The sequence below is a fragment of the Mustelus asterias genome, chromosome 2 (assembly GCF_964213995.1).
Source record: "Mustelus asterias chromosome 2, sMusAst1.hap1.1, whole genome shotgun sequence".
Lineage (NCBI taxonomy): Eukaryota > Metazoa > Chordata > Chondrichthyes > Carcharhiniformes > Triakidae > Mustelus > Mustelus asterias.
The window spans coordinates 63,913,568-63,927,579 of NC_135802.1; the positions used below are offsets into that span (position 1 = coordinate 63,913,568).

Here is a 14,012-nt window from a genome sequence, read left to right on the forward strand (position 1 = left end):
AAACGGAATTAGGTATTCATTCACAGTCTCTCTGATTTGTTAGTTCAATCACACCTAATTCAGCATTCAGTTCAGAATCTTTCACCACAAGCATTGTTCCCTAGAGAGCTTGAAGAGCATTGTTACCTAATCCACGATTAGAAAGCCACAACACAGTTAACTAAATTAAATATTAAGATTGTATATCTTCTACATAAGAAATTAATACCTCACTTTAGGAGTGCCAATGTGAATTAAAAAACTATTAAGGATGAACTGCCTCTGTGAATTGGTGCTAACTGTGTAGTAATCTGGTATGTCTGCATTAGTGAAACATTAATGTGTGTAACCAAATTGCAATTTGTGTTTATTCAGTTGTATACATAGGGTTAATAGTGTTAAAAAGACAAAGGCCAGTTATTAGGCTTTGGGCAACAACCCCTCTGAAATTAAGTTTTTTTTTCACATTCATACAGCCTGTGTGCCAAAGTGTTTACTTTCAGTTATCACACTTAGATCCAATAAAGGTTAAAAAAAACCATTGCGCTATCTTTTTTTGTCTCCACACTGTGGAGATTTACCTGGAGTTGCTGTAAACATGGCCACTGTCTTTTCCCCTTTCAACAGTTTGCTTGGCCAATTGCCCAGGAAGCAGCAGGTAAATGGTGTCTGGATCTCCCTGGAGCTGATGGTTGAACACTTGTAATGGGACAGGCAGGCAAATTCTTTTATTAGGTGCTCAATAAATAAAAAAATCCCTCACCAAGCAGTTTGTACTGCTCTTGGTCTTAGAGGTGCAAGCTGTTGGGGTCAGCGACCCCCCACCCCGCACCCCCCCCCCCCCCCCCCCCCCCCCGCCCCCGCTTCCATTTTGTTAAGCAATTTTCCTTCCTTGGCCATCCCCACTTCTTGCTGCTCTTTTCTGTCACTTTACTCGCGGCTTGTTGGTCTTTGTAACTTTGATCAGGAAAATATAACCTTTCATCACAGAAAAACTTCATCAGGTTGGCCTCACAAATACCTTGTCATAGATAAAAGAAACAGACAACCTGACAACCGTGTCCTCGACCTTGAAGAAAGTAACAGTGTCATGAAATGATTGTATTCACTTTGTTGGGTGGATTGATTGCTGGAAATTTCCAATCCAAGTATTATATTGGTTTTTGTGTGTAGTCCAAAGTTTAGCCGATAGTTGGTGGTTCAGTTTGACAGTCAGCAGCGAAAATCAATGTGATTTTGAGTTTTGGGTTGACATTGCAAAGGAGCTAAGCCACACTGAAAATATGGTAAGTCAATTTTTCTTTGATGCCTCGGTTCAGAGAGAAGACAAGTGGCATTTTATTATTGTATGCATCAAGAATAGGGAAATGTACATGCCACTATATTTTATTGTTTACTGTTCATTCACCTGTCATATAGAAATAGCACCACTTGTCATAGTCTGGTGCATATTCAGTCCACTTGTCAAAGAAGAAAATCACAAACCGTAGCTGCAAGTAGTATAATCCAGAAGCTGGTGCCAAGGTGCTGATTCTCAATTGTGATCCCTGGGTCTTTCCATCATTTATTGGACAGAACATTGTGCTCTCTGGAGCTTAAAGGACATGAGCTCTGCTTATTGTGGGCAGTGATGCTGGACCAGAGAAAAAAATTTGCCTACAAACCAGAAATATGATGGCACAGTTTTATCCATGATCCTAGAATAACCCGAATGGTTTAGAACATGGTAATAATCATCGCCAACATTGCTTTTTTTTAGAGGTGATCATGCAAACTGTGCGGAATATACCTGACTCCATTTATGCAGGTTTGGAGTTGTTTAGTTGAGCAGCAATCTGATTGGCTGGTCAATTGTGTTTCCAGCATCCCAATGTGCCGGTTGTGTCAGACTGCAGGAAAAGAGAAGCTGTGCATTTCTATGTTAAAGGAATGGACAAAGGATGATAAGCCCCCAATTGATTTGTTGCTTATATTGTCATAGACCCCAAAACCAATCGTTTAGAGGCTGTCGAATTGCGGGGATAGTGAATAAAGAATGTAAACACAACATTTGAAGACAGAATTAAGTCAGAAAGCTAGTTCTTATTACAGGATCCAAAAATAAGCATAGCCAGGGGAATAACATTTTTGGGTTTCTGGGCTTTTTGGTGCTATATGTGGAACAGATTTCTATTTATATATAATTGATTGAGTTTTTTTGTATGTCTGCTTCATTTTGTTGTTAGCTTATCTTCTTGCTTGACACCCTCTTCTACCAAGCTGGCAGAGAAAACTTACCCTTCCTAGATGTGTTATTTTGATATCTCATTGGCAGTGTGGTGATACTGGGGATAATTTTCAAAATGGGTGCCGCATTGAAGGAGTCTCATCCACAACAGTGTAATTTAGAAATTTAGCACTGTGAAATCACTGGTTGCTCTGTTGCTGAGGCTGCTGAAGTTTCATATTATGGATCGTCATTGCTGTGGGAGCATTTTGCTACTCGGCTATACCTAATTTTTCACATTAAGAAGCATGAAGTGATGCTCTGCTTAAGCCACCTTTTTGAATGAATGTTTGCTGAATTTCAATTATTATTTTCAGTTCTAAAAAATCTTTTAATATCTTTATACTGCACTCAGACGGCCGTGAAAGTATGTAAACATGTCCTTATTCCACTATGAATTGTGGATTGACGGTGCAATCTCCAGAGCCGGAGGCTGGCTTCAAAATAACGGATAAACAGTCGCGGACTGCAGTGGCAGGATGTTAGGGAGGGAAGGAATAGAGTGTGATGCCTCTTTGTCATTCAAAGCTCCCATAAATCTTCTTTAAAGCGCCCTGCGACACAGTGAGTAAGGGCTGTGGTTCCATAAGACCGACTGCGACAAAATCCATTAATGGTGGATTGGCTGACAGCTGTGAAGACACTGAAAGGTTGCAGCAGGGCCTTGTCCTCAACTATACTGGATTGCCAGATCATTGTAACCAGGCAATATCCAGCCAAGATCATGTGGGGCCTAACAGTGCAACAGACCTACTAATCCAAAAGATTCCATGCAGGGCCTTCTGTGAAATTGTGGATAAAATAGCTTCAGTTTCACTTAAAATAATAGGCTGAGGACAACAAAACTTCACAATTATAATGCATATCTAATACATTTTTATAATAGATGCCATTTTGGTGATTTGTTTTATTTGTGTGTGTGTCACATCCCACATCTATCTGTCCGCCTATTTCTCTCTCACTTTCTTTGTGCTTTACCATCTCTCACTGCACCTTGAATCCCCTTACTTTATTCCACTCTGTCCTAATTTTTAAACTACAGATGCGTTTAGAGCAAGGTATTAACTTCCAAGAATGTTTTCCAACTGCCTAAATTAAGCTTCAACATTTAATTTATCTGTGCTGTGACAAAGTCTGAAGCATACTTGAACAGAAATTACCTGAGTCCTACAAACCTTCTGTATTAAAATGATTAAATGTGTCAACACATTGCAAACTGAAATTCTGCAAATGTTGGAAAATCTGTAATAAAAGCTGAATGTGTAAGAAATACTCAACAGAACATGCATCATCTGAGGAGAGAGAGAGAGAGAGATAAAGGACTGAATTTAATGGAAGCACAGGGAATGGGGGAAGGGGCTGACAGCAAGGGCAGCGGGATGGCTCTCAGTAGTCCTACCCCCTTCCTGATACTGGGTCCCTCAAACAGGCACTGACTGTCTTTGAATGAAGGGTCCAGCCCCCTTGGAGTTTGCAAGCAATCCCACAATATTTGCTTGTGGTTCTGCCCGCATAGTGAGTCCCCAACTGCTGCTGGGTTAATACCAGCAGCAGCAAGATGAGAACTTCAAGCGGCCATTAATTGGCAATTAAAGAGCCTTAATTGGCAGCAGGCTGGGAAGGCAGTCCACAGGCCTTCTCGCCACGGACATAATCAGGGCAGAGGTGGGAAAGTGACAGGGTCCCTACCAGCCGCCCCTTCTGCATGATTAAATGCACTCCCGCCATCGTAACTACCACAGGGGATGGCATTAAATTCTGCCCAAAGTTATTTTTAAAATAGCACCTCAAGTCAGTGGATATAATTTTAGATTTCCATTGCCTCTCTAAGTTTTTTTTAAAATTGCGAGTATGAATTGCTAAGGAGCAGGTATTAATTCTCCAGAAAAAAAAGCATAAGGGACAAAACCTTTCAGTTTTCTGTCAGGTTGCTCTGATATTTAAGTATGGTGCTGAATGCACCTTCAGAATATAAAGGACCAAACGCATTTTCATTACTCTCTGACCTTATAACACTGATCTTTGGAGCAAACATTCTGGCATTATATGGACGTATAAGCTTAAAGAAGAATGACAATCAGATAGTGATGGTCAGAATGGAATTCTAAAATGGAGAAGCAGTTTTTACTTCTTGTCTGACTGAGTAAATAAAATGTCCATGCAAAGGGTCCATTGAAAAGTGAAAATTGTCCTTTCATAAAAGGGAAATACTTGACAGTTGTGAAGGATAGATAACATGATTGTTTTTTTTCCTTTTTCAACATTTTATATTCAGAGCTAATTATAGGTTGGACACTGTTGGATGTTGAAGAATTATTTCCTTGAAAGCAATCAAGCTGGGATTTAGGTTATGGGGAATGTTAGACTAGAATATTACAATTAGAAAGTGTAAAATTAAAGTCAATATTAATCATTTTTTATTTGTGATAAACATAATAGCTCATATTAATAAACAAAATCAAGTAATTTCCTAAAGTTAGTCATTTGGTAGATCAAATTGTGAGCGCATGCATTACATTGACTATCTTTATCACAAAGCATCCCTATTCAGAGTTAGGTGGTAACACAAATAAGGGCAAGTGCTGCTTTATTAAATCTATACTGGGGTAATGGAAATTGAAGCCATTGGAGCCAAGTTTCTATTTTTGCCAATGATTTCTGTTAGATGACTTGGGCTACTTAAAATAATCATGTACATCTCGAATGCTGGATAGACAGAAAGATAAATGAGTGGTTTAGATCAAAATTAGAGAACAGTCGGGGACATTGCTCATAACACCGGAAGGTTTAGGTTTGCTGTGGTAAAGGACAGGCAGCAATCCAGGGTGGGCCATTTTCAGTGGGATGAGAATGGATCTGGCTCAGGTAAATTGGAATTAATGATTGGCAGATGAAAGTCTAATGGAACAATGGCAACATTTAGAGAAGATAGTTTGGGTACAGTCAAAGTACAGTTCCAAAAGGAGGAATAGTAGCACAAATAAACCAAAGCTTGCTGCATGACAAAAGAGTTAGAGAGTAAGATGATGAGAAAGAGGGAGTGTATGACAGAAGGCAGGTACATAATTCAGAACCAAGCTGAATATGGAATATTCAAAGGGGAAGTGAAAAAAGAAAGAAAAGCAGTGAAGAGAGTGTATGAGAAGAGACTGGCAGCCAACTGAAGGGTTCGGAAGAAGAGTCGTATTGGACTCGAAATGTTAACTCAGTTTTTCTCTCCACAAATGCTGCCAGAGATGCTGAGCTTTTGCAACACTACTGTTTTCATTTCAGATATTCAGGATTCACAGCATTCTGCTTTAATTTTCGTATGAGACTTTAAAAGTGCCTCTGAAATCACAGCTTCAGTCTATTAGCCTTAAAATGCCTTCTGCAGCAAACATCCCTTCAGCTGGATTTCCTATCTATTAAAGATGAATGACTGTTGAATCTTGCCCGGGATAAAACCAGAGAGGATAATTTTAATTATAATTGCCTTCAAAAAATGTGTGGTAGTGAATCAGGGCTTGTTTTACACCACCTGTGAAATTAAGCAGTTTTCATATTTTTTAGATTTCCTTCTGCATCCTGGTCCCAGAAAGAAACTTGTGCTGCCCCATTCCTGGATTTTCCTCCCACTCCTTGAAATGCAACTGGCTCTGGTTCCTCTCCCCCAGCCGTAGCAACCACCAACACCACCACTTAAAAGGGCAGCACGGTGGCACTGCTGCCTCACAGCGCCAGGGACCCGGGTTTGATTCCTGGCTTGGGTCACTGTATGTATGGAGTCTGCATGTTCTCCCTGTGTCTGCGTGGGTTTCCTGCCACAGTCCGAAAGACGTGCTGGTTAGGTCATTGGCCATGCTAAATTCTCCCTCAGTGTACCCGAACAGGCACCGGAGTGTGGCAACTAGGGGATTTTCATAGTAACTTCATTGCAGTGTTAATGTAAGCCTACTTGCGATTAATAAATAAACTTTTTACTTTACATTGGGGAGGATTCCCTTTCTTCCCTCACATTTGCCCTTGACTGTCCAGCTTGAAAAATCATAAGGGGATGCTCATATCATTCCATTCAATAGAATAGCATCAAGAACACTGAGCAAATAAGACTTAGTCAGACTAATTATTTAGTAAGCCTCATGCCATGCTAAATTGCACTCCCACCCCACCTCCTCGTCCTTCCCATTAAGTTCTGCTGGGAGTCTTTGCTCATAGTCCTGAGGTCCAATAGTTAAAATAGGTCAAGTATTAAATTTCTTCTTCTGAGTCCCCCATCTGTTTTACCACCTCATATCTACCATGTGCCAGCCCTGTTCTAACTGATGTTCCATGTTAAGGTATACAAGACCAGTTCAGACCAATGCCAATTATTTCCCAAGTTTTACTGTTTTTTCTTTAACGCAGAACGTATGTTATTAAAGCATTACCCATCAAGTATTTACTGTCATAGTACTCCAGTTACACCGTGAGAAAGAACCACCCAGCTTAGACCAATGATGAATGTTTAAGCTCAAGATAGTGCAAATACAATTTGAAAGGTTCTTGCCAACGCTCAGAGCCCAGCACTTCTATTATCACAAACCAAGTGGTTTCTTTTCAGATGTTAAATCGATGGCTGTCTGTGAATAGACGCCAGTAAAGAATTGAATTGTCAGCCGAGTGTCAGAAACTGTAGCCAGACTTTTGCAAGTAATCAACGCCTACAGATCCTGAAAGCATAAGTTACAAATATGGTCCCTGAGATTTTTTATCTGCAGGAAATATTGTTGGTCAGATACTCTCCAAAAATGGCTGGAATGTCTTCTGTATACTGACAGGGTAGAAAGAAAAATTGCAATGTTTCAATTGTGGTGTAAAAATAGAAATGGCTGGAATTGCACTGCTGTAAGTTTCCAGCGCTTTCTGTCCCTCCTTCACATTCCCTCCAGTTTCAGACAACCGTTTGCTGTTTTCAATATTGTTCTGTTGTCAGGTAAATGATCTTATTGTTTGTTCAACATGTTCAAAGTGTCATCAGGATCTTGATTAATGGCAGCAGCAGCATAGTGTCCATGTTGCTGGACTCATACTCCAGAGACCTGGACTAACAATCTAAAAACCGGAGTTCAATTCCACCACCGCAACTAGGGAATTTAAATTCAATTAATTACCTGTCTGGAATGAAACGTTAGTTTCAGGTCGATAGATTTCCGGAGACTAATGGCATCAAGGAATATGGAGATAGCACAGGAAAGTGGCATTGAGGTAGATGATCAGCCGTGATCGAATTGAATGGCGGAGCAGGCTTGACAGACCTACTCCTGCTCCTTTATCCCTAGTAATGGTAGCAATGAAACTACTGAATTGTTAAAAAGCCATCTGATTCACTAATATCCTACAATGAAATCTGTTGCCCTTGTCCCGTCTGACCTATATGTGCTTCCAAACCCACAGCAAGATGGTTGACTCTGAAATGGTCTCGCAGGTCACTCAAATGTACCAAACCCCTGTGAAGAAGTCAAATGAGAATAAAACTTGTCCTGGAGAGGACGGGTGGTCAAATTAAATTGCCCTGATTTCCTGCTCTCTACCGGTCAATGAACCGAAAAGTATGTTTTATTTCTGATTTCCCCCTTTTATAAATGGTGGTGTACTTTCCCTAACCCTTAAATTTGGAGTGTCCCAATTCTCTATGAATAGCATGCTCAGCAAACTTAAGGCAAGATAAAATGAAAAGAATTGGTTTAATTTTACACTTACACATATGGGGATTTCGCGATATCCATCCCTTTTCACTCACACAACAAACAGAGGATAAGGAAAAAGGAAGAGGGTTCAAGGCATGACCACAATAAAATGCCCATTAGGGTTTTACGTGTGTCTGGAATCCAGAATCCAATGTCAGTTGAAGCGTTCCTTCAGTGGAGAAGGTGGCTGATTATAGGGTGATCCTACAGTGGTATACAGTAGACAGGAAGGGATCTTGATTCCTCAGGTTTGACTCTGAACCTCTGTACTTAATTAAGTTAACTATGGGCAAACAATTATTAATTCATAAGCTGTGAGCTTCATGGTACATTTACCTCAAAAGGTGAAGATAAGGTATCATGCTGGGCAGAACACTTTCAGGAAGTCCACAAAAAACCTACTTGGACCAACCATTCCCAAATTGACCAGCCCTCAACCGAGCTTCCAATTAGAGCAGTTAATGGAAAATGAGGCGAGAAAGGCAATTGCTGCACTCAAGAACAATAGGTCTCCTAGCATATAAAGTATCCTAATATTGTTCCCCAGGAATGAAAAGTAGGTCAATGGTCTGCATCCCCCAAAAAAGCAATCTGAAGAATGTGACAACAGCAGGGGAGTCACCCTCCAATCAATAGCAGGTGAAGTCTGTTGTCAATTGATCCTTAGCTGTATTCGAGACAGAGTGGATTGTGAACTTCGAGGTTAGGCTTCAATCCAAAATGTTCTTGCACTGAGTACATTTTTACGCAATTGCATATCTTTGAGATCTGCCAACAGTTCCAAGCCCCCGAGGCCATCAGCTTTATTGACTTCACTAAGGCATTTGAACTTTCATAAGCCTTCACTCTGGAAAATTCTCTCTTCGGAAGGCATCCCATCAAGGATTATTACAGCTATTGAGAATATCTGTGAGAATTCCAGATGCTGTGTCCAGTGGATATTTTTTATTCTTTCAGGGAATGTGGGCATCGATATCTAGACCAGCGTTTATTACCCATTCCTTAAGAAGGTGGTGGTGAGCCTCGTTATTGAACCACGAGTCCATGTGTTGTAGGAACCCGCAGTGCTATTAGAAGGGAGTTCCAGCATTTTTACCCAGCAACAGTGAAGGGATGGCAATATAGTTCTAAGTTAGGATGGTGTGTGGCTTTGAGAGAACTTGCAGCTGGTGCTGTTCTCATGCATCTGCTGTCCTTGTCTATCTTGGAGATCACAGGTTTGGAAGGTGCCTTGGTGAGTTGCTGCAGTTTATTGTGTAGATGGTACACATTGTTGACACTGGCGGTAGAAGTGAATGGTAGATGGTAGATGGAGTGCCAGTCAAGTGGGCTGCTTAATCCAGGCAAGTGGAGATTTTCCATCACACTCCTGGCTTGTGCCTTGTAGATGGTGAACAGTATTTGGGGAGACAGGAGGCAAATTACAGTCTGCAGAATTCCAAATCTCTGACCTGCTCTGTAGCCACAATATTTATATGGTTGGTCCAGTTCAATTTCTGGTCAATGGTACTCCCAGGGTATTGATAGTGGGGGTTTCAGCAATGGTAATGCCATTGAATATCAAGGGGAGGGTTAAATTCTCTCTTGTTGGAGATGGGCATTGCTTGGCATTTGTGTGGTGTGAATGTAATTTGCTACTTATCAGCCCAAGCTTGAATGTTGTCCAGATCTTCCTGCATATGAACTGCTTCAGTATCTGAGTAGTTGCAAACAGTGCTGCATATTGTGCAATCATCAGTGAACATCTGCACTTCTGACCTTATCATAGAATCATAGAATCATAGAAACCCTACAGTGCAGAAGGAGGCCATTCGGCCCATCGAGTCTGCACCGACCACAATCCCACCCAGGCCCTACCCCCACATATTTTACCCGCTAATCCCTCTAACCTATGCATCCCAGGACTCTAAGGGGCAATTTTTAACCTGGCCAATCAACCTAACCCACACATCTTTGGACTGATTGAGGGAAGGTCATTGTTGAAGCAGCCGAAGATGGTTAGGCCTAGGACACTGCCCTGATGAACTACTGCAGTGATGCCCTGAGACAGAGATGGTTCACCTCCAACAACCACAACCATCTACCTTTGTGGCAGGTATGAGTGATAACAATGGAAAGTTATCCAACTTATTCCCATTGACTCCATTTTGTCTAGGGTCTCCTTGATGCCATACTCGATCTAGGGCAGTTACTCTCTCCTCACCTCTTGAATTTAGCTCTTTTGTCCACATTTGGCCCAAGGTTGCAATGAGGTCAGGAGCTCAGTGGTACTGGGGGAATCTAAACTGAGCATCAGTGATCAGGTTGTTGCTGAGTAAGTGCCACTGGAAAACACACTCCTCCTTGTGGCTGCTCTCTGTGCTTCTTTGGCCTGCTATTGCGGCGCCACTTTGCTTTTTGTCCCTTATGTGAGATTGGCCTTTTCCCATCTCTGGTCCTTAAGCTTCCAGTAGTTTGTGCAGCAGGTGCCCTTACCAATGTTTGCTGCTCAGGTGAAAGCCACAATGCTGGCACCCTTCTCAGGATTTCAAACCTCTCGTTAGTGAGAAAAGTAAAGTTTTCAGCACCAGCAATGGCAAATCTCTGCCACTCATTGAGTAGCCAAGCATGATTGTCTATCTTTTGAATTGAACAGTGCTTCCATTAGGTCAGATGGCTTTATGCTGTGTGTACACCAGGTTTACCCCGACATATACACTGTGTGCTCCGCTTCCTGCTACTGAAACAGGCCTGATGAGGCCTTTTAATTTGCTCCACAAGTACCTTAATAGCCACTTGATTGGTGGCTGGGCAGGTTCCAGACACTCTTTACCCACCATCCCATTGAAAATTTCATCACATTTCAGAGGTGGTGGCATTTTCAAATCATAGATCATAGAATCATAGAAACCCTACAGTGCAGAAGGAGGCCATTCGGCCCATCGAGTCTGCACCGACCACAATCCCACCCAGGCCCTACCCCCACATATTTTACCTGCTAATCCCTCTAACCTACACATCTCTGGACTCTAAGGGGCAATTTTTAACCTGGCCAATCAACCTAACTTGCACATCTTTGGACTGTGGGAGGAAACCGGAGCACCCGGAGGAAACCCACGCAGACACAAGGAGAATGTGCAAACTCCACACAGACAGTAACCCGAGCTGGGAATCGAACCTGGGACCCTGGAGCTGTGAAGCAGCAGTGCTAACCACTGTGCTACCGTGCCGCCCTGTTTGTGAACACAACTCCCACTCACCTGATGAAGGGGCAGTGCTCCAAAAGCTTGTGCTGCCAAATCATGCCCACACCCAGTCCAGTCCTCAGCCCCCAGCAACTGAAAATCCAAACCATGATCCTTGTCGCCACTAATGTTACCTGGGGCAGAATTTTCCAAAAATGGTAAAACGCAGGCGGCTGGTCTTGGCAGCACACTGGTCAAACTGGCAGGCTCTCCTCCCAAATTTCACAGGTGGCAACCCAAGATTAAGCTGCAATCAGATTTGCTGTCCTGTTAAGGACAGCCACCTGGCCCGTCGAGCTGCTCGTTCAATCAGAGGTCAGGAGCTCAGTGGTACTGGTGGAATCTAAGGTCAGGATCCTCAGCAGAGCCACCAGGGATGGTGAGCACGACTGAGGAAGATGCGGGCCCTGCAGCCTACACCAGGTAGGTGAAAGGAAATTTGGGATGGAGGGGAAATCCCTCTCTGCTAAACCTGGGGATTATCTTGTAAATTGAGTTTATGTCTATATATGCCCTGTTTGTGAACACAACTCCCACTCACCTGATGAAGGGGCAGTGCTCCAAAAGCTTGTGCTACCAAATAAACCTGTTGGACTTTAACCTGGTGTTGTGAGATTTTTTACTGTTCTTACCCCAGTCCAATGCCGGCATCTCCACATCAAACCTGGGGGCGTCAGGGGCTGCCTTGCCTAGAATCATAGAATCATAGAAACCCTATAGTGCAGAAAGAGGCCATTCGGTCCATCAAGTCTGCACCGACCACAATCCCACCCAGGCCCTATCCCCATATCCCTACATATTTTACCTGCTAATCCCTCTAACCTACGCATCCCAGGACACTAAGGGGCAATTTTGAGTATGGCCAATCAACCTAATCTGCACATCTTTGGACTGTGGGAGGAAACCGGAGCACCCGGAGGAAACCCACGCAGACACGAGGAGAATGTGCAAACTCCACACAGACAGTGACCCAAGCCGGGAATCGAACCCAGGTCCCTGGAGCTGTGAAGCAGCAGTGCTAACCACCGTACCGTACATTTTTTTATTGCCTGTTAAATAAAAAATGTGTCCTCCCACACCTGGCATGCAGCTGACATCCTCCCCACCCAGGGAGGGGAGCAGAGGCTGGGGCTGCTGTCATCTTTGGTAACTGTCTGTTAAAATGACCTTTAATAGGGCATTTCAATATTTAACTTTGCTTCTTGCCTCCTTGTGACAGGAAACCTGTCAGAAGCCGGTCCCATTCCTGGTAAAATTCTCCAACGGCAGGCGGGACATAGTCGATCCCACTTGGTTTCCACCCTGATTTTACCAACTCCATCCGGCCGCCTACCCGTTTGCCCGTTGTGGTCCAGCCTCAAGCGAACCAGTAAAGTTCTTCCCCATGAAAGCAGCAGAGTGGCAGGATATAACTAGAAAAAAATTGAATAGGATAAATTATAATTAAATTTAATTTAAATGTGGGAACATGGAAGGTTGGTGGAACTAAAACTTACATTTCGTGCACTGCCAATGAATTTCAAAGAAACTGGACTTTAAGTATTTTATATTTTAAACATATTCAGAATCCATATCCTTCAATCAGAAATGAATTCTTGATTTTGTGCTATGTTTGGTTTATGTAATTTCGCAATGCATTTTAATAATTTTGTCCACTAATACCTGTAATACAAAAACCGCCTTATGTAATTGTTTCCAATACACATTACACATTATATTCTTATTAACTGTCAGAAGTAGAGGAAAAAATAGATGCAATTTAATGACCTTTTGATCTGCGTAGCATTTATTACTTTTACAAAGCGGCTTTTCACATTGTGCTTTACGGTGTAAAGTCATATTAAAAAAATGTTCTTGGAAAACCGATTTAAATCAATCTCCTTTATTTAAAGGATATAACTGTGGCATGAAGTTCTGAATAATACATGTGGAATTAACCATCGCTATACTTTGAATTTAACAACATATTTTATACACTGAAGTTGTAAATTCAGCATAAATACCACAATTTATGGAAATTTTAATCAGGATATTACAGTCCATATCGAACTTCAAACAGTGCAATAGAATAATGCATAATACTTAGCATAATTAATACTGCTGGTGGTATTAGGAAAAAGTTATTTAGGGGAGAACTGGGGGGAGGTGGGTCATCATTCTGTTCTTTTTTTTACATTGAATGACAAAGAATTTACAGCAAAGCAAAAAGCTATTTGGATCAATTGGTCTCTGCCAGTGTTAATGCTCAATATGAGCTTCCTCTATTTACTTCATCTCACCCCAATGCAATGTCCTTCAGTGCCCTTCTCTTTCATGCATTTCTACATTTCTTTTTAAGTGTATCTAAAGGACATTATTTTTTAATTGTGTGGGATTTTCATCGGTTTCGCTGGTTTTGCAGGTAAAAAAACTAGAAAAAATGATTCTGCATCAAGGGGGCGATTTTCCAACCTCCCTGTACCTGGAGCAGATCGTGCCAAACCCGGAAAATAGTGTGTGGGCTTAAAAACATGCTCCATGCCCGGTGCCAAATGGTTTGTAAGCATCCTGGTCCCTTTCGATTGGTGCAAACCAGATTGTGCCCCATCAATTGGGCTCACCGGCGTGTTTAGGCCCCACGCCTCCCAGAACCGGCATGCAACTCACCACTCTCCTCGGAAATGACTGAGATCCACCATCCAGACCACGCCGGACTCCGGCTTTCTTGCCACTTCATATTTTGGGAAAATCGTGGCCAAAATATAACTTTTGACAGTTCACTGAGGAGTAAAGTTAATACCAACGACCCTATCGTGATGTAGTGGTTATGGAAGTGGATATGCAGCCTTGATGCTG

The 14,012-nt window shown here is 42.2% G+C and overlaps 1 protein-coding gene across 1 annotated transcript in view; it reads left to right on the forward strand.

Moving 5' to 3' along the window:
• The first annotated feature begins 1,249 nt into the window (after positions 1-1,249).
• The window catches only part of LOC144508500 (contactin-associated protein-like 2), a 1,535,312-nt gene continuing 1,522,549 nt past the window's right edge, over positions 1,250-14,012 (forward strand). Inside the window, exon 1 of the mRNA XM_078236477.1 lies at positions 1,250-1,265. The gene's annotated coding sequence lies outside the window, so the exon portion shown is untranslated. The remainder of the gene's footprint in view (positions 1,266-14,012) is intronic.